The sequence below is a fragment of the Symphalangus syndactylus genome, chromosome 1, assembly GCF_028878055.3.
Source record: "Symphalangus syndactylus isolate Jambi chromosome 1, NHGRI_mSymSyn1-v2.1_pri, whole genome shotgun sequence".
Taxonomy (NCBI): Eukaryota; Metazoa; Chordata; class Mammalia; order Primates; family Hylobatidae; genus Symphalangus; species Symphalangus syndactylus.
Window position 1 is genome coordinate 32,950,514 of NC_072423.2, and position 22,755 is coordinate 32,973,268.

General features: G+C 36.1%; 1 protein-coding gene and 1 long non-coding RNA gene across 11 annotated transcripts in view; one reads left to right on the forward strand and one right to left on the reverse strand.

Annotated features, from left to right (window-relative positions):
• The window catches only part of LOC129493076 (uncharacterized), a 277,186-nt gene that overhangs the window by 172,037 nt on the left and 82,394 nt on the right, over positions 1–22,755 (forward strand). For 5 of the 10 annotated variants that reach the window (XR_008661034.2, XR_008661028.2, XR_008661032.2 and 2 more), the window contains exon 1: positions 10,549–11,087. The exons of 1 other annotated variant lie outside the window; for it this stretch is intronic. The gene's annotated coding sequence lies outside the window, so the exon portion shown is untranslated. Of the gene's footprint in view, positions 1–10,439; positions 11,088–11,485; positions 11,696–13,927; positions 14,001–22,755 lie in introns of those variants that run through there. 4 more of the 10 variants (XR_010121923.1, XR_008661029.2, XR_010121913.1 and 1 more) reach the window with 4 other exon arrangements.
• Positions 1–22,755, reverse strand: part of LOC129493109 (uncharacterized) — a 29,287-nt gene that overhangs the window by 6,225 nt on the left and 307 nt on the right. Inside the window, exons 2-4 of the long non-coding RNA XR_008661042.1 lie at positions 13,387–13,435; positions 8,777–8,889; positions 7,147–7,310 (exon numbers count right to left, since the gene is read on the reverse strand). This is a non-coding gene — a long non-coding RNA (uncharacterized lncRNA). The remainder of the gene's footprint in view (positions 1–7,146; positions 7,311–8,776; positions 8,890–13,386; positions 13,436–22,755) is intronic.

Genomic DNA, 22,755 nt, shown 5'->3' on the forward strand with positions numbered 1-22,755 from the left:
CAAATGTCCAACAATGATAGATTGGATTAAGAAAATGTGGCACATATACACCATGGAATACTATGCAGCCATCAAAAATGATGAGTTCATGTCCTTTGTAGGGACATGGATGAAGCTGGAAACCATCATTCTCAGCAATTCTCAGCAAACTATCGCAAGGACAAAAAACCAAACACCGCATGTTCTCACTCATAGGTGGGAATTGAACAATGAGAACCCATGGACACAGGAAGGGGAACATCACACAGTGGGGACTGTTGTGGGATGGGGGGAGGGGGGAGGGATAGCATTAGGAGATATACCTAATGTTAAATGACAAGTTAATGGGTGCAGCACACCAACATGGCACATGGGTACATATGTAACAAACCTGCACATTGTGCACATGTACCCTAAAACTTAAAGTATAATAATTATAAAAATAAAATAAAACATGTGAAACAAAATAGCTATCCTCAGACTACAAAAAAAATAAAAATAAAAATAAAAAAGTAAATAAAAAAAAGAGATGCCAGGACGGCAGAGTTATTCTCTAGGGCTGTGCACCTGACCACTGGACTTGTTAGCCAGGTAGAAGAGAATAATGGATATGAGACAAGTAACAAGCAGCATCTGCCACACTTCAGAGAGCATATACGAATGCCACTTATCCTTTTTCATGTTGGCAGGGCCTTTGCATTTGTCATCTTTATATTTCTGTAAGCTCTCATATCTGGCCCATTGTTAAGTACTTAATAATTTCCTGTTTTTTAATACAAATTTGAAAATATAAAAGCTTTAACATTTTCTTCCCAAATCAGCCTTAAAAAATGGTTTCAATAGGTTGAGAGTCAGAAGGAAAGAATAAGAGAAGCAGAAGAAATCTCTGTTCAATTTATAGTGTTTTTACTGTGGGCTATGGTTGCAAAAATTTTATCTAGGTTGGAATTCTCTAATGACCACAACCAGCTCAGATGTACAGGCCAATTTAAAACCAATGTTCACAAATTGTAAAATAGTTGGAAACACACATTAAGAAAGATTGGTTCTGTGGTTTTAAATTTAGTTAGTTCCTAGACAACAAATGTATGGATTTTTAACTAGTCATATGGCTTCAGGAAAATAAAGCAAGACAATCTCCTTGCAAATCACATAAAAGAGAAATGTCTTGGTTTGAATTATCAACCTTAGGGCTTCATCACAGTGTAAGTTTCAACGCTTATTGTTTTTTAACAGCAGTGTTTTCTTGCAAACTTCTACTTGAGATATTTATGACAATGCTCTGGTAGTTTCTTTAATGGGGTTTCAACATTTGCAAGTGGGGAATGAGAACCACACATGCTGCCTGATTTTTGAGCTATGGTCTCTGAACAAAACCAGATAAATTCACTTTATACTCATCCTGCCTTAAGAATTCCTACTTTCTCATTACCAGCCATGGCCAAGCATGCCTGTGGCCAGGCAATGCTTGTTTTGCATTCAGGGCGCACTAGAGCAAGAGCTCCTTTTAAGCTATGGCAAAGTAAAAGAAAAGTGAGCTGTTATTGAATCACAGTTAAGTGATCTTGGAATTTCAGGGGTGGAAAAAAACATGAACCACACAAAACTAGAAAATTTTCCCTTGAAAGGGAATCATATGGAAAGTTTGGGAACAATTTATATAATGGAAAAAAAATTCACTGGGCCTGAGATACTTAAATTTTAGGGTAAAATGTAAAATATCTGTTCAACTTGACTAGGCAAAATTCCCCTGGCAAACATTGAATTCTAGCTTGTGTCTTTCAAAGGTCAGCTATTACCTGGGCGCCACACTTAACATTTATATTTTTTAAGTTAAAACAAATTAAATTGGTAGGAACATTGAAATATGACTTTCTAGGAAAGCCCATTGTCTCATTGGGAGTTGTAAGAGGATTTCCCTAGATTTTCATTATTATGAAGAGTCTTTTCCTAGATTTTTCTTATTATGTGGTTCATGAAAACATGGAACAAGGCTTATTTAGGTTTTAGACTTAGAGTTTCATACATTCATTTTTAACAAATATGGAATGCCTGTTAAGTGCTAAGTCTGTTCTAGTCACTGGGAACACAATAGTTAACAGAAGAAACAACATCCCTGCTAGTAAATAGTGCAATGTATTAGAAGGTAAAATGCACTACGTAAAAGAAAAACTAAAAAAAGGAAAACAAGAATGGTAGAAGGATAATGTCAATGATGACGGCAATTTTTTGAAAGATGGTTCAGAAAGGCCTCCTTGAGAAGATGATATTGGAGCAAAGACTTGCAGGAAATGAGGGAATGTTATATCTGAGAGAAGATCATTCCTGTATGGGTGTACAACAGGCTAAGTATCACTGAAGGAACATCAAGGACATCAATGTCATTGGAGTTGGTATTGGAAGACAGTACAGGAGGAAAAGTCAGCAAAGTTAAGAAGGCTCCATCACCAAGAGCCTTGTGGGCCACCGAAAGGTCTTTAGTCTGTACTCTCAGTGAAGTGGGCAGCCATTGGAAGCTGATGAGCAGAGGAAAGATGTAGTTTTCTTGTGTTTTAAGAGAGTCGCTCTGATTATGTGAGAATAAACTGAAGGTAATTGATAACTTCGGTATCAAGCAAGGAGACCTGTTAGGAGTCTATTGTTACATTGCAGGTAAGAGAAGATGATAGCTTGGAAAACTGATGAGAAATTGTCAAAGGTTGAATATATGTTTAAAGTGGATTTAAGGAAATATGCTGGTGCATTGCATGTTGAGACTAGGAGAAGAAGAAGAGTCAAAGATGAATCCAAGACATGGGACTTGATGATTGCACAGAGATATATTTATTTATTCTTACCTATGTAAATGCCAAAACAGAGATGAAAAAGCCTATGGATAGGTCAAGTTTGTGGGAAAACAGTCGAAACATCTCCTGTACATGTGCAGTTTGGAATTAGACATCCAACTGAAGATGCTGAAGATGAAATTGCATACATAATTATGGAGTTCAAGAGAAAGACTAGGCTGAAAATAGAAAGTTGAGCTCTAAGTCTGCATTCCAATAAATGACAAATTTATAAAGGTCAATTTTTGGCCTCAACTGAGCAGTATAATTATTCTAGGAGATTTTCCACTTTTGGAAATCAAATCTATTGCAACATTCACATTTATTCATGCTTCATTCACTCAACAAATAATGACTAAACATTGTCCACATACTTGGGAGTGTACTTATACATGTATTATGCTCTCATGGGGTTCGTGGGCAAGAAAGGGAATGAGAGAAGAGCCAGATTGTCCCAACACATGGTGGTAAGTGCATGTTATGGGCAGCAGAGTGTTGTATGGGGTACAGAGCAGTGGCACTTCACACAGTTAAGAAGTTAGGGAAAGCCTCTGAGAAGAAGTCATTTATTAAGTGAGGTCTTAAGGATGAGAAGAAAATAGAAATGTAAAGACAGAGGGGAAAACTATTTTAAGCAGATGAGTACAATCTGTGCAAGCGTTTACTACCAAGGAGAAAAGCATTGTATTTGAGAAAATGAATTTTTTTCTTTCTTGGACATACTAACGTTGTCTAAGAGGTGGAGTTGCAAGTGGATGGGGTCAGAAGAACTAAGTCCATGGAGGGCCTATTTAAGGTATTTAAGCTTTAAGCTAAAATAAAAATAAAAGCAATAAAAAATACAAAAGAAGTGTTTTATCCATTCAATGTCCACCAAACAATCTGAGATTTTTCTCACTGAAATTAGGTTAACCATTTTCCATGTTTTGAACAAATTTTCCTATGAGATTAATACCAATTTATTATTTTATTATACTTGGTGTACATGCCTACTTTTATTAATGCATCTGTGTTACTTGGTTTCTAATCCCTAGTTCAGGTTTGATGCACACACAGAGATGATTCTAAAGATCTGCAAAACCCCAAGTGTTTAGATTGCTGAGAAATCAGAACTCTGATGTTTTTTAGATAGCTGCAAATCTTGAAAAATCAATTAGCAAACATCAAATGTCGGAGACCTACCTGTTGTACATACTGGGTATGAAAATGAAACAAGGTTTTTCAAAATTTCAGACAGCCCAGTTTCCTACCACCTGTTAATAGCAAATATTGGAACACACAGCCAAAGTTGAGTATCCAGTAACATAATGATAGTTCATGATACCTTAGGAGGTCTTTGCCAGAAATGTGTTGAATGGAATCTCTTGGAAGACCAACAAGTGGAATAATGGAAGAAAGACATGACAGGGATAAAACCCATGAAAGGAAGCAAGTGTAGAAGTTAATGCAACAAATCTGTTGTAGAAAAGGGAGGTGAGAAGACCAAAGGTTGATGGACAAATTTTAATTCAAGGTCAAGATGGTGAAACTTGGTCTCAGAAGCCATCTGGTACCTGAGAGTAGCTGCTAAAGTGAAACTAAATGGTTCAAACTGCCTTTCCAACCAAATGTAGCTGGATCCCTTCACACTCAGCCACAAGCATAGGCAAATGTCACACACAGTGACAGGCTACTAACGTCTTCCCAGATAACCCAAAGGTTTCAAGATAATTTGCAGGTAGTGAAATCTAGTGAATAAAATTCTGTTCTTCCTGAGTTCAATAATATGGTGTCATTCATTGTAAGGTCAAAATTGGCTGTGGGTAAAAAATGGCATAATCTCACTCAACCTAACAGTGAGATTTCTTCTCCATATTCCAGATAGTTAATATGTTAACATATGACTTTTATGTTATAATATTAAAATAGAAAAATATTCTTACAGAGCAATTAAGCAGTTATTCAGTCGAGTTTGTTTTGTCTTCTAACTTTTGGTGCTCCCTTAAAAAAGTTTTATTTTTACTATTTATTGGTACATAATAGGTATATATATTTATGGGGTACACGAGATATTTTGATACATGCATACAACGTGTAATAATCACATCAGGGTAAATTGGGCCTTCCATCACCTCAATTGTTTATTTCTCTGTGTTACAAACATTACAATTATACTCTTGTAGTTATTTTAAAAAGTACAGTAAATTCTTGTTAGATGTAGTTACCCTATTGTGCTATCAAATACTAGATATTATTCATGCTATGTAACTATATTTTTGTACTCATTAACTATCTGCACTTTCCTCACTCTACTACCCTTCCCAGATTCTGATAACCATCATTCTATTCTCTAACTCCAAGAGTTCAATTGTTTTACTTTTTAGCTCCCACAAATGAGTGATATTATGTGAAATTTGTCTTTCTGTGCTTGGCTTATTTCACATAACGTAGTATCAGCCAGTTCCATCCATGTTGTTGCAAATGACAGGACCTCATTCTTTTTTATGGCCAAATAGTATTCCATTGTGTAAATGTACCATGTTTTCTTTATCCATTCATCTAGTAATGGACACTTAGGTTGATTCCAAATCTTGGCTATTGTGAATAGTGCTGCAGTAAACATGGGAGTGCAGACAGCTAATCAAAATTATGATGAGATATCATCTCACTCCAGTTAAAATGGCTTTTATCCAAAAGATAGGCAATAATGAATGCTGGTGAGAATGTAGAGAAAAGGGAACCCTCATACACTGTTGGGAATGTAAATTTGTATAGCCACTATGAAGAAGAGTATGGAGGTTCCTTGAAAACCTAAAAATAGAACTACAATGTGATTTGGCAGTCTCACTGCTAGACATATAACCCAAAGAAAGGAAATCAGTATATTAATGCCCCATCTTTATATCAGTTTCTATTACACAGTTCAACAAATGGTCTCAAGAGAGTTTCAGGGGAATTTGAATAAATAACAGGCTGAAGCGATGGGTTCTTTTTGTGGATCAAGATTGTCTGAAATTTGCAATTTTCTATGAGTATTGTAAAGTTTCTTATCAAGGCCAAACAGGCCAAAAATTCCCATTTATCCAAGAGGGTCAAAATAGCTATATGTTAAGGAGATAGTGCATAAAATTTGGGAAAATCTTACATTTTAAGCACAATGTTATATCTACGTGTGTTTTTACTCTTTGGATCCCTAAACTAGTGAAGAGGATTGGAGAACAGTCAAGTTGGCCATAGGAAGAAATAATGTCAGACCAATCTAATTTTCTTTTGTGACAGAGTCACTAGCTTTGTAGATGGGAAAAGCATTAGGTGTAATATATCTTTCCTTCAGGAAGGCTTTGACTTTGCTCCCCAAGACATGCTCATAAACAAGCCAGAAAAATGTGGTTGTTTATTTATGTCAGATGTCGGTCGTGTGGCGGTTCAAGAGACTACTTACGAATGATTCAGAGTCAACATGTGGGAGCCCATTTAGTGGCTCTCCAAGTTTGGCTGCAGTTCAAAATGTAGAACAATGGCACATCATACTCTCTTAGAATTCAGAATGATTTGCTGATGACTTAGAAAAATGATCGACCTTAACTTCAGTTGATGGAGTTTGAGCAGAATGAATTCAATTATTTTTGGAATAATAGCTTTATGAAAATAGAGGGGAATAGTTATTTTAAGGAGAGAAATGGAGAAAAATCTTTAGTTTGTCTCTCTTCAAAAGATATGCTTACCTCCTAACTCTTCGTAACTGTGAATGTGACCTTATTGGATATTCAGATATAACTAAGTTAATATAAAGTTACTAGGATAAACTCTAATTCAATATGACTACTGTCATGTGATGACAGAGACGCCCAGGGAAAAACGCCGTATAATGGCACAGGGAGAGACTGGAGTGATGCAGCTGCAAGTCAAGGAATGCCAAGGTTTGACAAGCATCATCAGAAGCTAAAAAAAGGCAAAAAAGAGATCTGCCCAGAGTCTCAGAGGGAGCAGTGCCCTACTGACACATTAATTTCAGACTTCTGTTCTCCATAACTATGGGAGAATAAATTCTTGTTATTTTAAACTGCCTAATATTTGGTACTTTGTTACAGTAGTCTTAAGAAACTAATGCAATGACCCAGAGCAGATGTATCACCAAATGAAGTCGTGGGTATGAGGATGCATCGATGAAACAACAGAGATCTAGGGGTGATCCAGGACCAATTATTTATTATCTATGACAATAGACCAAACATTGCACTCGAATAGACCTTAGTTTTCTGCACTTTATAAAGGAGAGATGCTGGAGTATAATGTAATTAGATCACATTTTCATAAACAGTATTCTGTTGGGTGTATCCTTCTCCAGAAAACAAATGCTTACCTTTATAAAATTTTGCATAACATTTTAGGCACTACACAGCCCTTTTGCAGCCCAGCACATGGTCCCCAGTTTAGATCGTCTGCATGAAACCATGCTGCCTTAGAAGCAAGCCACACTGTGGTGATAGTCTCTATCATCTTCTCATGGCAGGAATGACCAGTAAACTAACAGGAAGAAACAGAGTCCTTAATATATTTAATCTTCTGCCCTTTGCCACCTCTCCAACCAGATGTATTGTCCAAGGTCCTGGACAAGTTCTATATTCACTACAAAGCTTTTCTTTGTATTGTTTTACTGCCTTATCTTTAATATTTATTGTTAGAACTTCATGGTATAACCCTTGATTACTTGTATCTTCAGGAATTGTTTAATGTTTTCCTTGCTTATGCAAATAGAATATGAAATATGGCTCCTTGAATGATGAAAGGATGGTAAGGATGAAAAAGCAAAAACCACACACACATACACACACACACACACACACACACACACACACACACACACGCTGCGAAACCCTCACACCCATAGTCATTCATTATGGGAACCCCTGCTGAGGATTTTAGTTCTAGCTTTGGTCTTCCTAAATATCAATATATGGTAGGGGGTGGTAAATATTTCCTTCCTTATTCGAATGAGAAGTGCAGAGATAGGGATGGAGGAAAGGAGAGAGGGGAAGAAAAGAGTGAGCTTGTACATTGTGATTAATCATTATCTGTAAACTTCAAGACAGACAAAATGAAATATGTGGACACACTTTACTGGGGAAGGAGGAGGGTTATAAAAATCACCCTCATCGGCCAGGTGTGGTGGCTCAGGCTTGTAATCCCAGCACTTTGGAAAGCCGAGGCAGGTGAATCACGAGGTCAGGAGAACAAGACCATCCTGGCTAACATGGTGAAACCCTGTCTCTACTAAAAATACAAAAAAAAAAAAAAAAAAAAAAAATTAGTCGGGCGCGGTGACGGGCGCCTGTAGTCCCAACTACTCAGGAGGCTGAAGCAGGAAAATGGCGTGAACCCGGGAGGCGGAGCTTGCAGTGAGCCGAGATCGCACCACTGCACTCCAGCCTGGGGGACAGAGCGAAAAAAAAAAAAAAAAATTCACCCTCGTTGTTGTTAGCTTAACATTTTTTAATTGAATTATGGATCAACATTACACCTAAGCTTTAACAACAGGCTTGATAGCCACCAGTGTGGATGATGAGAACACAGGTTCACCGCTGAAGTCCTTTCAAAGCACCAACCACATAAGAGAAATCATTACACTCTCAAAAGTAACAACGCCAAAACAAAGTCTCAAAGATTGAGCAGATAATTCCATGGAGGCCTATTCAGAGCACCTCCTTCAGTTATAGTCAATTTCCTTCCACATGATGTTTATTTCTTTGTGAGATATTTATAGCCCTCATACCAAAAGTCTATTGAACATCTATGCCATTGATACAGTAACATAAAGCAGATTTATATATTCAGCTTGTCTAATACTCTATTGGGAAAGGAAGGCATTGCTCAACATAATAGCCTCCATTCTTAAGAGATATTCATTTTAAAATGTTGTCTTATAAATACAAGATGAGTTGAAACTTGTGTGCTCTAAATATTTTAAGGGATTTATGTTTGCATTCACTGACCTTTTAATCAAACTTCAATGCATTGCTACCACTGCAGAGGTTTCAGGAAGAAAAATATTACTTGTGGTTTTCAAAGTTAAAAGTTTTCTAGTAGAAAGGAAGTCTAAAAAGTTCTTAAAAGAGGATATTATGAACATATTGTCAGACTTGTTATTATTTGTAGAAAATATTCCTACATTAAATTATAGTGTGGATTTAAAAAAACTTTCTTATTGCTTTATCTTGAATACTTTATGAAAGAACTGTAAATTTGCATGTCTGCATTTGTGTGTTGTTAAAAATATGTAATATCTTACCTGCCTGGCCTCTGTTTGCATATTTTATTTTCATTTGATGTATTTCAGTTTCTAAAATATTGACAGTGTCTTCAAGAACTAGAACATCTGGGACTGGGCATGGTGGCTCAAATCTGTAATGCAGACACTTTGGGATGTCAAGGTGGGCAGATGACTTGAGCCCAGGAGTTCAAGACCAGCCTGGGCAAGATATCTCCAAAAAAAAAAAAAAAAAAAAAATAGAAACCGTGTGTCTACAAAAACCTGTATCTAAAAAAAAAAAATAGAAAAAATTAATCCGGTGTGGTAATGCACACCTATAGTCCCAGATACTCAGGAGGCTGAAGCAGGAGGATTGTTTGAGCCTGGGAAATTGAGGCTGCAGTGAGCAGTGATTGTGCCACCGCACTCCATCCTGGGCAACAGAGTGAAAGCCGGTTAAAAAAAAAAAAAAAAAAAGCCTGGCATACATTGTAGTTGGATCTTACTCCATTGATCATTTGCTCCCTTGTGATTCATTCTTACTTCCTATCCACTGCACTTTCCCCTCAACTAGAAACCTATTTTCTGTATTCCCCAAATAACATAATCCTCAGTTTTGCACCATTTTCTCTTTCTCTTCACCTCCAGACTTCTTGAAGGAATAGCTCATACATTGGTTCCACTTTCTCAGCATCCATTTGTTCCTCAACCCATCATAATCTGAACCCAGTCTCCAACCACTGCCTGCAATCTCTCTTCTTCCAGTCCATAATAACAAAATATATTAATGGCATTTTGTTTATTTTGTTGGCTTTGTCAATGCATTGGGTCATAGGTAAGCAAATTTGGGTGAACATAGATATTGCCATATATAATGTTTTCAAAATTTTTTAAGCAATGAAACTCTCTTAAATGTTATTCAGATGCCCAATATAGACGTGCGGCTGACATAACTGAACTGAGATGGGGCTACATTGTACTAATTAGAAATAAATTTGAATGCCAGTTTTAAAAATTCCTGACTTATAAAGGTTTTAAAAGCAAGGAAATCATTTTTGTAATTACATAACAAGATTGAGTTAGGTTGCCACTGATAGTGGTTTAGCTTCTGTTGTTCTTGAACTGGTAATGAAAATGGTGATGCCGCCATAAGCACTGGGTCCACTGTTCAAAGCAAAAAGCTGGTAGAAGATAAGAAAAGAGTGGAGAGTCACACTACTTGACCTCATTAATACCAGGAAAGCAAAACCTTTCCTAGAAGTCCTTCCTGCAGTCAGCCCTTTAAATGCAGAAGAACTCAGTTGGCCGACCCTAGCTCCAAGGCAGCCTGAGAGAGAACAGGCTTGTCATAATGGGCCAGATGAGTTGTGATTCATTGCTTGGGGACAGAAGAACTCTGAACAAGATCAAGGTTCTATCAGCGATAAATAAGGGAGGCTAAGGTATTGAGGAACCATCTAATGTTATTTACACTACCTACTTTCTAATCTGCCTCATCTACTTACCTTCCTCTTTCTCTTCCTGTAATTTTATTGCATGGAAGAAATTTTTTGATGAAGACAATTGTCTATTTTTCTTAAAATCATTTTTTTAGCTAGTGGTATGTCTCGAACACTTTCCTAATAGTTTATTGAGATAAAGTCATAACATTTTTTTTTCTTTCTTCACTACCCTCACTCATTGCCCCATTGGGATTGACTGCAAATTGCAATTTTCTGTAGAAAGAATCAGTAATCCTTTCTACACAGTGGCCTTGGTGATTTCAAAACTTTAAGAACATTTAAAATATTCAAGTTCTTTCCTCTAAAAACTGGTGACTTTCTGCTGCTGAGCTCCTGAAAGTTTTTGAGAAGAAAGTTGAAAGGTTGAAAATGGTGCTGTGTTTATTTGAATATCTAAAGGGTAAACTCCAAGCTACTTATCTGAAAACAAATATTCTCTGAAACCTGCAGAGTAAAGAAGTATAACTTGACATTTCTTCTGCAAGAAAAAAACAAGAAGATGGTGACTTTCAAGATCTCAGCCAATGACTAAAGCTCTGTGACCACAGTGAGGTACAGTGTCTGAACTAAATGTTTTCCTTAAATATTTTAGTAATTTAGAACTGATATTCTATGTATATCATGAAACAGAAAGACCAGATAAGCTATAATATGAAAGCAATATAATTCAAATTAAATGGAAGAACACATAATAAAATACAAAACTTCTCAAAAAAATATCCATTATGCCTGTTTGTAGCAGTATATATTCCTAACTGTATTAATGTATAATAGTTAATACAAATCATAAAGCATATAAAAATTAATGTAATTTAGTATTCTCTTTGGTAATAATATCATTTGTTGAGTAGTTAACAAAATTATAAGTGCAAGTTCAGAACATTTTAGGTTCTGTTTAAAAAAAAAAAAGCAAACACAAATACTCATTATTCTTGGTATTATGTGTTCAGCACATTACTGCGGTAACCAGGGCAGTAATGTCAAGACAAAGGTTGGGGTTGGCTTTAAGAAAGAAGCCTGAGAACCGGAACTACATAGAGGCCAGAAAATCAGTGTCTACATGCTAAAGGCAATTTGCAGGAACAAGTACCAGGAGCAGATCAACAAAACAAATAAGATCAACAAAACAAATAAGGAAGGTGGTTTTATGAACCCAGAGGGTCAGTGGTTATGAGTTGTGGTGCCAATTTATTCAACCTTATCTGCCTGGAAGTTTTTCTCTCACACCATTAAACCCCTCACTGAACCAAACTTTTGTACAGACTGCAGCCAAGAAGGGCTGTATTATGGCTTTCTTGGACCTCTTCATCCACAAAAATATTACAAATTGTATTTCATGACTTAATGTTCTAATTGTGTTTTCTTAGATTCTGTATTTGTCCATTTGGCATCGATTCTTCACAGGGCCAATACTGAATTTATAATATTTTATTATTATCTATATTCTTGTTGCTCTGGCATTTGGGAGCCTTGTAGACCACAGAGAAACTCCTCCTCCCAGGGCTAGCTAATTCCTAAAGATAATAACAATTTGCCTATGAATGCAGGCCTTTCATATGCAAACCAACCAATCCATTAATTACTTTCTTATCTAACTCTCACACACTAAGCCAGTGTTTGCCCTGCCTTAAATTATCCCAGGGCCAAGTATCGCCCAAATGGAGGCCATCCCTATAGCCCAAAGCCCAGCCAGAATTTTTAAAGCAAGCCCTGTTCTAAACTGTTTGCTCTGCCCTGTTTTTCCTATGGAAAGCCCAATAAAGCCTGTGGTCTAATGCTTTCTCTTTGCTCCTTTCTGCCTTCTGACAGACACCCATGCCTTCTCTGTGTCCCTGCATAGCATGAGCTGTCCCCTCTCTGGGACCTTTGAGTATGATAAACTTCTTTCTTCCAAACCTCCTTCTCATTTCCTCCTATGAATACACAGTCTTTACCAACCATATCATATACAACATTTACATTCTCAGAATACTGAGTTGGAATAAATATATTGACATTATGCATTAAAACATTTAAAAATCTGTAAGTACTTTTTTTTTTCTGATTTTAAAAGAAATTAAAATGTTCTTATAGTTCCCTAAAAGTATCATGGGCCTTTGACAGTAGGTCACGTCTCCCTAGTGGATAAGTTGACTGTGGAGTCAGAGATGGCTTGCTTTGGCTGACATCCTTGTAAGCTCTTGAGAAACTGAATTAGAAGCAGACAATTATCAGTCTATGTGTAATAAACAGGACTCTGGCCCACAGACTCTGCAGCAACCATTGCAGGAAACCAGTTACAATCTCTTAAGATTGGTCTGGAATGGTCACGATTTGGTCAACAACTGCCAGCCTCCTTATTTTTCATCTTTTTTTTTTTCTTTTTTCCAGTTCAGAACCAACCAGAGAAAGCTAAATGTGATCCCCAAACCAATCACATAAGATGTGTCACTCTTTGCTAGCCTACCTCCATTGACTCCAGTGCTGTCATGACAATGACCTCAATTAAAACATGCCTTAACACCTTTCCTTTTCTCCACTCTAAAGCTTCCCCACTGCTTTGTCTGCCTTTCAGCATCTGCCAAGTTGAAGTGGTGGCGTGGATGCCCTTGCTGTAGCAAGCTCTGAATACATAGCTTATGTTTGTTCTCATTTGGATGGTCTTTATTTCCACACGCCCTATCTTCCTTGAGGTTTTTAGTTAGGACACTTTCTTCCCACTGGAAGCCATCTGTCCTGTACATCTTCTAAAGAAAATGTTGATAGTGTGTTCCAAGATGAAAAACAGATAATCCAATGAGTTTATCTATAAAAATGTAAAAATACAAAATTTCTAAATGTCTATGCTTGTTTTTTCAGACAAAATTCTTACATGAAAGCCAGAAACACAGGAATCTCATTTTCTAAATATTTTCGTTATCCTAAGAAAACACAAAAAAGTGAATAGAGTTAAGTGTAGACTAGCAGACCCAGCACAAGTATCACCTGGGACCAAGTTAGAAATGCAAAATTTTGGCTCCCACTGCAGACCTACTCTGGAGATCTGATGTACTTTGAGAACCATGGCTCTGAAGCAGACTATCCTGGACAGGCTCTTGAAATTCTCTGAGGCTTACTTTCTTCATATATATATATATATACAACGTAGTTACGAATTCTTTGTTTCCAAATTTAAAGGTTTGTTGTGAGTATCAAGTTATTAATGTCCTGAAAACATGTTTTCATGATGCTTTCTCTGAAGAAAGAAAAGATGAACTCTGCTATATAATATTTTTAAAGTCTTTAAGAGAGGAGTTGGGTTTTATTTTAGACAAGCAGTTGAAGGTAGGTGGGATTTAAATTAGTTTTAAAAAAGGAAATGACATTCTAGTTGAGGAGAAAGGAGATTGTCAATCACTGTGCCTCCTTCCTAGCTCTTCAAATATGGCTAGCTTCAGGCTGCATATGACGATGATCCTAAAGTTGAGTCCCAGAAGCTACAGTGGGTGAGTCACTTATACATAACACTTATTAGGTCAGCCACTTAATAGCTGTGTTTCATTGAACAAATTTTTCATCCTGCTTGAAATTTCGTCTTCTTATCTGCCAAATGAGAATAGGAGTGTGTACTAGGCTATACAAGAAGCATGGCTGGAGAGGCCTCAGGAAACTTATAATCATGGGAGAAGGCGAAGTGGAGGCATGTCTTACATGGCTGGAGCAGGAGAAAGAGAGGGAACGAGGAGGTGCTATACACTTTTAAACAATCAGATCTTGTGAGAACTCACTATCATGAGAAGAGCATAGGGGGAAATCTGCCCCCATGATCCAGTCACCTCCCACCTCCCACCAGGTCCCTCCTCTAACACGGGATTACAGTTCAACATGAGATTTGGGTGGGGACACAAGTAAAAACCATATCAGAGTGAAAATATTTACCTCACAGTGTGGCTATAAGCAGTAATTGAGATCACTTATATAACATGTTCTTCCCAAGAAATATTAGCAGAAAGGATAAGAATAAGATATTAAATCATTTTTTTCTGTTACACTGATCTATGCAACTGTAATTTGACTTAAGTTCCTCTCAGATGGTATATGGGACTATTCTTATTGTTGAGTTGCATCAATAATTAGCTCCCATGTTGACTCTGGTATCTGCGATTACTCTCTCCTTTTTTTAGAATACTTTGCCTTTGATAATTGCCATGCTAATAAGTATCAAGGAATATTTGAGCCCACCAGTCAGGCTGTTCTTTTTGTTGCTGCTGATGTCCACACGGGGGTGTTGACACCCAAGACTGATGGCACAGATATTTGTTCAAAGATACTGATGTCTAATGTGGAGGTGCTACAAGGGTGGCCACCAATATAGTCACCATCCTAATGTTGCTGTTTCAGTGACATCTTCATCACCACTACCAATGTTGTAATTGCTAATGTCTCACATTCTAAATGTCCTAAAGAAATTGTGGGAAAAAAAGAGCTTTTTTTTTTTTTTTTTTTCACTCTTCTTTGACATTCCTTAAACCTGTTATTTGTTCTTGAGGCTACGAGATAGTTTGATTGACATTGCTGTGTTATTTAAAAAATCATGCCATTTCAGCTGGGTACAGGGGTTCACACTTGTGATCCCAGAACTTTGGGAGACTGAGGCAGGCAGATTGCTTGAGCCCAGGAGTATAAGACCAGCCTGTGCAACATGGTGAAATCCTGTCTCTACACAAAAATACAAAAATTAGCTGCGCATGGTGGCCCATGCTTGTAGTCCCAGCTACTCAGGAGGCTAAGGTGGGAGGATCACTTGGGCCCAGAAAGCAGAGGTTGCAGTGAGCTGAGATCATGCCACTGAGCTCCAGCCTAGGTGACACAGTGAGAGCCTGTCTCAAAAAAAAAAAAAAAAAAACCCAAAATACAAATTATGCCATCTCATCAGTGCTGCTTAATTATTTTCGAACCAAGCTCTGTGTCTCTTATTTATCAGAAGGTCTCTTCTTCCTTAATACAAATGGTGCCTTATGGGTTCTACCTGACTAATTCTCTGAGTTTGCAAAGAAGACCTTGAGTTCTAGACAAAACACAGCCTAAGTTTGGGTTGACACCTCTTATACATGTATTCATAGAAAAAAGTGTGTGTGTGTGTGGAGACATTTTAAAGATGTAAAGTCTTATAAGAACAATGTAGTAACAACCCATCATTATCGTCATGACTTTAACCTTGGTGTGGTGGACAGACTTTAAGGTGGGATCCATGATCTTCACTTCCTGTTCATGCTGTTGTGTAGTCCCAGCCCCTGTGACTTGCTTTTAAACAGTAGAATATGAAAGGTGATGGGCTGCCCCCTCCCATGATTGTTATTACATAAGATGCTATCTTGCTTGAAGACCCACTAGAGCAATTTCCTCTCATTGGTTTTGCAGAAGCAAGCCAACATGAAGTAAGTGGCCATGCTAGAGAATCCCATATAGTAAAGAACTGTAGGAGCCTGTATAAGCTGAGAGTGACCTCCAGCGAGAAACTATAGCCCTCAGACTTGCAGCCTCAAATAAATGAATTTTACCAAAAACCCAGAGGAGTTTGGAAGTGGCTACTTCTCCATTTGAGCCTCTGCTGAGACCTGGATTGCAGCCCCATGAGATTCTTAGGCAGAGGGAACAGCCAAGCCATGCCCAGATGCCTGACTCACAGAGACTGTGAGATAATAAACTGTGGTTTTAAGTGGCTAACTTGGTAGTAATTTGTTGTACAGCAATAGAAACCTAATACTCCATGTTAAACAAAATATGGGGGGAGTCATTTTATTATGAATGCTTGAATACCCTTCTTACCTAATTTTTTAAAAGATGTCTTAACCTGTTTTCTACATGCATTTATTATTATGGCTGTAGAGTAGTATAGTTTGCTTTATTACTATTTCCATTACAAAAACAATTAACAGTTTATGCCTAATGGAATTATAATGGTGTATTTTAAGGCATGTGACCTTCATAGTAAAGAATTAGTGATTTCCAGTTAAACATGATTAAGTGAACATATGTTTTTATGTCTGCTTAATCAAACTCACTAAAATAGTAACAAAAAATAAAACAGGCATAAATCTAAACAGAGCTAAAGAACAGGGAAAATGGCAGTACTAGATAAGGATTCCAGTTACAAATTTTGATATTGGAAATGCAAACGGACAAGTGGCAAGGCAACTGACTTGAAAGAGGGAAGAAAGTTCACATTTAACTGCACATGGAACCCCAGAAATACTTAGGAGTTTAACACAGCAGAAACCTTTGGACATGGGAGCACAGAATAATATTAAAAATAAGAGGTTCTAAGTCTCAGTAAAAAGCAATTAAGTCCTCTCATGTCCTCATCTCAAGCAACACAATTAACTGCTTCCTGTATTACCAGAAATAGAAGTTTTCTCTATAGAGAGAGTGTATCTTGGGGGTTCTAGATTTGGGGAGATAAGCACCTGAAGGCAGACATGAAGCATAATATTGAAATCAAGACAACAATTCAACACTGATACAGGGGCTTTTAGAATACTTCACCTCCCTAGTTTTCCCCAGCTCAGCTCCTGGACAGGGCATAGAGGATGACTCTCTGGAAAAACTAAAAAGTCAAAAAGAAACTATCTCTGGACAGTGAGAATTTGAGGATTTACTAATAAAAGAACTCAGCCAGCCAACATTTCTGGGAAGTTCATCAGTCAAACAGATCCTTGTTTATATTCACGTACGCAGAGTTTGCATTGAGGATTGTAATGACTCACAGACTCACAAGTGTTCTGTTCCCAGTAATTGTGTACTACGTATTTTAGAATAAGTCTCTTGTTGAGAACACCTAAGAAAGGTAGGCAGAACTTTTAGAAATTATGTTTGAATGCATCAGAGAGCTGCTAAGATAAATGATTATGAGGTCTAAATCCAATCCAGGAACATTTTCAGGACTTCTGGACCCATTTCCTCACAGAGGTTATATTTTGTAGAGGGCCAGATAGTAATTGTTTCTGATTTTGTAGGCCATTTGGTCACTGGCACAACTGATCAACTCTGCCATTGTAGCATCAAAAGTAGCCATAGACAATATTACATAAATGGATATGGCTGTGTTTCAGTTAAATTTTATTGATAAAAACAGATTTGACTAATGGGCCGTAATTCCCCAAACTCTACTCTAGAAACATTTGTCAGTTATGAATGAGGTGAGCTTTCAATATACTCATAGCACTAGAGGGACAAAATTTAGTGCTAGAGGCCCACAAAGAAGAAGATGTGAGCGGCTTTGGATTGGGACCCTAAAGGGTTGTTCTTTAGAAATAAGAGTAGGCCGGGAGCAGTGGCTCACACCTGTAATCCCAGCATGTTGGGAGGCAGAGGCAGGCAGATCATGAGGTCATGAGTTCAAGACCAGCCTGACCAACATGGTGAAACCCCATCTCTACTAAAAATAGAAAAATTAGCCAGGTGTGGTGGTGTGCACCTGTAATCCCAGCTACTCAGGAGGCTGAGGCAGGAGAATTGCTTGAACCCAGGAGGCAGAGGTTGCAGTGAGCCAAGATTGCGCCATTGCACCCCAGCCTGGGTGACTGAGTGCGACTTCTCCATCTCAAAAAAAAAAGTAAACTAGAAATAGATAAGTCCTTGACAAGATTAAGACCTAGCTTCAATTCATCTCCGTCCCTGATTGGATTAATTTGGTCTTTCCTAATAGGTTAACCTAGCCTTCTCAAAGCATACATATATTCTACCAGGATGATAATATGATCTTTCATAGTCTTCTATTAATACTATAGTTTCTTACGTATATTCTGAACTATAGGAAGAGACAAGATCAAATGGAACAAAACTAAGAGAAACATCTGACAATAGAGACAGACCCACAGGGGATAACAATGAAATAATAAGCAGTTTTAAAATATGTTCAAGAAAATAAACAAGTGGAAGAAAATAAATTGCAGATTGAGAATTTTAGGCTGAGAATTGGAAGTTATAATGAACTGATAAAATTCTAGAGCAGAAAAATAAATTGAGAACTCAAAGACTGGATTTAACAAGAGAGCAGACACTCCTGATGAATTGGATTAAACTCAGATAGAAAAGTGATGAACAATAGAAAAAGGTACATAGGAAACAGAGGACATGGTAAAATCATCTAAAACACGGGTAATTAGAGCCCCAGAAGAACATAAGAGGGGAGTAAAATGCAAAAGTGATATTCGAACAGATAATGACTCAAGTTTTCCCAAACCAACAAAATTGCACCAAACCATGGATTTAAGAATCACTACATAATCCAAATAGTTTTAAAGCAAAACCAAAACAAGAAACCTAAGAATAAATAGTTAGATTATTAAAACCCCAAGCAAAACCAAAACAGAAACCTAAAAATGTTATAGAAAAATTGTAGAAATTCAATGTAGAGGAAGTCTAGGTGCAGCTAGAGGGGGAAAATAAAAGGAAAAAAAAAGTGATAGCAATAAGACTAACAGCTACTTCTCAACATAAACAATGTAACTTTGAAGACAATATAATCATATTTGCAAAAAGTGCTCCAAAAATATCACTCTTGACCTAAAATGCAATACCAAGTAAATATTGTATTCTAACAAAGGGCTCAGCAAAATATGATTCACAGGAAAAATCCCGGGTGTTACCTGTTTTTGTAAGCAAAGTTCTTTTGAGGGAACAAACCTCATTATGCTCATTCATTTATCTCTTACATATGAATGCTTTCATGCACTAGAGTAGTTGGAATATTATGACCCCAAAAGCCTAAAAGATTTACTATTTGGTTCTTTACAGAAAATGCTGACCCTTCTAAAATAAAAATGAAATACGGCATTATTAGGAAAAACAAAAAGTCAGAGATTTTTTCATTGGAAAACTTGTTCAAAATGAAACTTGAAGCTAATAAACAGAAGTAAGAAAAATGAGCAATAAAAATAACAAGTATCAATAAGTGAACATTGATACTATAAGTCATAATATTTTGTGGGCTTAAAATGTGTTTAAAATTAAAATATACTGTGGCAAAAACATACAACTTAGGATAGGGTATTTGGAGCTAAATGTTGTAACACTTCTACATTATTTGGTAAGTGATAAAAGTACTAATTTGTGTTAAACTTGCTACATCAAAACGCATTTAGCAAAATCTAGAGTAAACACTAAAATAATAGCTTAAAAAACGTGACTACCAAATTAATGAAGTGGAAAAAATGAAATAAAACAAAGAAACAAAAAACTAATCCAAAAGACAGCAAACAAAAGGAGGAAGCAAAGAATCATAGAATAGTCAAAATAAGAAGTAAATAGTGAGGGGAAAATCTTAATCCTAAATATATTTGACAACATTACATTGCATGTGAATAGAAAAAACACCCCAAGTAAAGGTTTGAGTGTTAGATAATATTAAAAAGTTAAAAAGACCAACTATATTCTGACTCTAAAAGCCACACTTTAAATGCAAACAAACAGAGAAATTGATAGTGAGCACACACACAAAAGACTATGCCAAAACAATAATAATAATAACGCTAGCCCTAGGAAAGGTCTATCTATATTGGTATGAGACAAAAAGACTTGAAGGTAAATTTTTTAATGTACAGAGAGATATTTTGTAATGCTAAATAGTTTATTTCACCAGGAAAGTATAAAACACCACTTAAAAAAAACCCCAAAACCAAGTAAATGGAGACATAGTGGGGAATTTTAACCCACTTCAGCACATGATAGAAGAAGTAGGTCAAATAAGTCCTAAGGATATGAATTTGGACGACATTACTAACAAATGGTTCAACTGACATACATAGAATGCTGCACACAATAGCATACAGAATGTGTGTTCACTTTAGGTACATAATAACCACTTACCAAAAATAAACATATGCTGGCCCATGTTGTCTGTCTCTACCAATTAAAATAATATAGAATATATTCTTTGAACATTAAAAAATGTCATTTATTTCCAGTTTTTAAAAATCTACATTTATGTTATACATTATCCATAAGTTTGGCTTTTGCTACATCCCACAAGTCTCAATAAATGCTATGTTTCTTATAATTCAGTGCCAAATATTTTCTAATTTCTACTGTTGTATCATCCTTCACCCATGAATTATCTATCTAGAAATAAACTTCTTAATTTCCAAACTTAGGGAGCTTTAAAATTTATCTTTTTGTTATTTCACCTGCATTTTACTATGTTTAAAAATATATTCTATATTATTTTAACCCTTTGAAATTGGTAGAGACAGAATGCTGAGTATGATATCAAGAACTCAGGAAAAATAAAACTGATAGAAAATAGAAGACAGACAATACAATAAATAACAGCTGATAGTAACATAGAAAATAAAGCTAACATAAACTAAACTGAAAGTTAATTCTTGGGGAAAAAAATGACAACACCCTTAAAACCTTAGTAACAGGAAAAAAGGAAAAGATACTAAAAATAGCACTAATGAAAAAGATGAAAAGCTACTAACGAACTTATAGACACCAAAAAATGGTAAAATGTTGTAAATAAATATGAAAGTTTAGAATAAATGGGAAAATAAAAAAGCATATCTTACCAAAACTGAAACTGTAAAAAATCAAAGTTTATATGGTCTGACAGTTATTAAATAAATTGAATCTCCAATTTAAAACTAAGCATAAAGTGGCTTCATCATTAGCATCAAATTCATACATACTATTCTAGGGAACGGCCAAAAGGAGATGTAATTCCTAAGTCCTTTTAACTTAGTAGAAGTATGGACATTAGACTTGAAAAAATACTTCACAAAAGAGATCTTAAAATGACCAATAAATATAAAAGGGCCTCAAATCATTAATAATCAAGGAAGTGCAGCAAACAGAAGAAAATTTCAGTAAAATTTATATCTATATCTTAGAAGGCAAAAGAGCATACAGCACTTATAAAATCAAAATACTGTAAAAAATGAACATTCAGAAACTGAGAAGATATTTCAGAGTTTGAAAGATCCTAGCAGAAAACCTTAAAAAAGAAAATGTGGAAGATGAGTTGAAGAAAACATCTTCAAAATCAGAACGAAAAAGAAAAAGATGAAGAGAATGAGAATGAAAAGAGAAGCCATTCCCCGCCTCCCCCCATGATATCTAACATGAGTTGGATCCTTACTATTCTGAGCCCCTTATTATGAGAGTCTATGGTTTTTCCATTCTTGTTATGCATGAAAGGTAATATGGAGAGCTATATATATTTTAACCTTCTCAATAATCAGTATGAAGATTTGGGAAAGGTTTAACCAATCAACACTCTTTCATTGAAGGCTGTGTCTTCACTGCCTACAACAGAGGTTTCCAAACTTTTCCAGATTAGCTATTCATTTTCAAATTTTACTCATGTATTTTATGTACCAATATTTGACTACCATGAAATGTTACGTTTGCAATGATAAACTGTAAAATCTATGTAAATTTATACACAATGACTATCAGAGCTCCTGATAGTTACTCCAAAAATACTCATAATAGTAAAGCTCAATTGTTAGAAACATTAAAACCATATGCAAATTGCTGAATAAAAGACATGTTAGCCTCAGTTACATTATGTATAATATGAGGACATCCTGACTCATGGCAACACTGCAAATATTAAATGACTCAGCATCATCTTTGTCATTAGTTATTATAAGCATTATTATTAATATTGTCATTATCATTTCACATTCAATTGAGCTGATATAATTCTATGCCAGAGCAGAAAAAATTTAGTTTATCTGACAGAGGCTTCTTGTTGGTAACTGCTCAGTTTCTATTCTGCTTTTTCAAATAATGAAAGAGGTTCACTAGCCCATGTTACCATTTTTGTATATTACTACTAATCTCAATACACCAGCTTGGAAATCACTTGCTAAATTAAGGAAATAAGGAAATCTTAAGATCTACTTTTAAATTGATGATTCATAGAGTTACATCAGAATACTTCTCTTTTTATTACTCCATTTAAATAAAATATAATATGCTTTTAAAGCTGAAATAAAACATATTCAATAAAAAACCTTGAATAATAATGGTATTATTTAGGTTGTGATTCAAGTTATAGGTAATTCACATAGATCTCCAGAATCATTTTTCTGCCTCATAACGGATATATAAAGTTCTATGCATAAAATATGAGTAAGTTAATGCATCTGATATGGAAGTGGTGTGCTTGGTGTCCCACCAGAATATTTGTGAATAATTTTAAAAGATATTTCATTTTCAAAGCCTCCTCTTAACTGGAGGAAAGGAGAGGGGC